This window comes from Lepisosteus platostomus, chromosome 3 (assembly GCF_059453375.1).
Source record: "Lepisosteus platostomus isolate fLepPlt1 chromosome 3, fLepPlt1.hap1, whole genome shotgun sequence".
Classification (NCBI taxonomy): Eukaryota; Metazoa; Chordata; class Actinopteri; order Semionotiformes; family Lepisosteidae; genus Lepisosteus; species Lepisosteus platostomus.
Window position 1 is genome coordinate 3,056,782 of NC_142613.1, and position 2,750 is coordinate 3,059,531.

Sequence of the window (2,750 nt, forward strand, 5' to 3'; positions counted from 1 at the left end):
TGTCTTGTAGACACTGACTTTGTTGGTTACGCTGACATTTGGCCACGGCTCACAGGAGAAACAATTGGTTTGTTGTAGTGCTCTGCTGCTACAAGAGGAGCAAATGATTTAAGCCCCAAAGAATGCAGGCGCTTCAAAATACTTTCCTACAAGTAACTCGCTTCCAACATAAGTGCACAGTGCACCGGGGAAATCGCCACGTGTTGCTTTGGAAGTATGCGAGTATGCGCTTTGTGACACGTGCGATTCCAGCCTACAGAAATCTCCGTGATACCGCCTGCCCATTTACTTAACTGCTGTATCAGCTACAGGGTCGCAGGGGAGCTGTCAGGAAGCGTACGTTCAGGACCCTATGCAAACAGCACAATCTGGGGAGGAGTCAGGAAAACATGAGCATGCAAAGGGGCTGGAAGGAAAACAGGGGGCGTGTCCATGGTGTGCTGGTGTCCAGGGGGGGGGTGTCCGAGGCAAACAGTCCAACGGGTGTCCACAGGGAAATCCTTGACCACCATACGGACTAGACAGGCCTCCTCTCTCTTCTTGTGTAACAGTTCTTCTGTTCATAACATAACATAACCACTTTATTGGCCCTATACAATTTCTTGCATTAGGAATTTGTCTTTTCACAGACCCCAGCTTGCTCTCCAGGAGACACACAGACAGGGAGAGCAGCTGGGGGTCAGAGCGCAGGGTCAGCCATTGTACAGCGCCCCTGGAGCAGCTGGGATTTGAACTGATAACCTTCCTGCCACAGACACAGATCCTCAGCCACAGAGCCACTGCTCCGCCCTTCAGTGGCTGTGTGTACAGCGCAGTGTAGCAGTTACAACAGGGTGTTCATTATATGTTCACACTTAATCTTACAATCTCACACTTAGTCACATCTTAACTGAGACTTTTTGTTTCCATATCGCATTTGCTTGTGTAAGAAACTCAATACATTAACTACAGTAGTTAGAATGATATTAATTTGAAACATGTAGCAATGCATTAGTCTGAATGATTTATTGAATTACAAAAATGAAAATTTAAGAGTAAAAAAGCCCTGGAATGGAACAATAACTATAGTATTCACCTTTTTTTTCCATCAGTATATATTGATTTAAAAGTACACCTAACCACTCACTAATATAAGTGTCAAGTCTTTTAAATTAAATTACTGTTTCCCACACAACTTGAAATGTGATCCAGCTTTTATTTAGATACACATTTATTACATAAGTTTGTAAAGGTTTGTAAACTAAAAAAATTGCTAAACAACTAAACATACAAAGGAAGCCCATCCGCAAATTTAAATTTAAAATTTAAAATCTATTTAAAAGGACCAGCCTGAAATACAAATAGTACAAACGCAATAGTTTTATTAATTGCATCTGATTTTCCAGATGCTGTGTCCGAGAACATCAATAGTCATTAATCTGTGCGCATTTACCTGCAGGAATAATTAAAAACACCAACAAAACCAGTGTGCAATGTTTGTCCAACACACATTACTGTAAATCGTTTAAAAAAATAACATTCTGCATGTGCTGTAATAATCAACAATAATTGGCAAGTATATAAAATAAACATTTCTCCTGGTGCTCCAGTTTCCTCCCACAGTCCAGAGACATACTGGTAGCTGAATTGGTTTCTGGGGAAACTGGCTGTGCTGTGCGTCTGTGTGTCCTGTGATGGACTGGTGTCCTGTCCAGGGTTAACATAGCTTTGTGCCCAGTGCTTGCTGGGATAGACTCTGGCTGCCCTATGACCCCGAGTTGGATAAAGTGGTTAGAAAATGGATGGAGGGATAAACTAAACATTTTTTTTTTAAACGGCTAAATATTGATGAAGCAACTGAGTGCAGGAAGAGGGCCAGCTGATTGGAAAGGGGATTTCCATCACACTTTGTAAACCAGACAAGATTCTTGACTAAACAGCCACTGTCTTGCATAGCAGCCATGATCACCCAGTAAGGCCGTCTCATTTAACTTCCTGACTCTTCGTGACCTTTTGACCCCACGAATAATCTGTTCCAAATGGTAACGTTCAACCGAGCACGAATGAGCGGAGTTTCATCATCGCACTTAGAAAGGTTCTCCTAGCGATAGGATACCCAGAGAATAGCTGGGGGTCATACAATGGTTTCACAGCAACTCAGAAAGACTAGTCCCAGTTCAGAGAGACCGTATCCAGTACAGGGTCATGGGGAGCTGGAGTCTATCCCAGCAAGCAACGGGAGCAAGGCAGGGTCACCCTGGCCAGGACAGCTGTATTAGGTAGCTGCCCATGAAGTTGGGTTGGGGTAAAGTGTATTTTCCCTTGTGGTCTCACACTGCCCCCTACCGGGCAAAAGATGAGAAGTCAAAAACACTGATCTCCTGAGTTCAGCAAAAATCACCCAAATGTAACCAGCAGGTCTCTAGATACCCAGAACACTCCCCTGGGAATTCAGCCTAGGACTCAGAAATCAGTCATCTGAAAGACACCGCAAGATCTGGATATTTATAAAACAGGGTTCAACATTAAACTCTAAATATTTTACGAACCAGGTACCCTGATGTCACCCCCCAGGCCTCAGTAACTGAACAGGGCTGGTAAACTGAAAAACAAGGTAAGGTGGAAGCAAACACAATCACTCTGGTAGCTCGGGGAGCTGTCTGGAGAAATCACACAGCGACCACCTCTGCAACTCTGCGTGAGTGAGTGCGACGTCTGCGTTGCAATCAACGTGGGTTAACACACCGAATAAAACTCCAGAAAATAAATCA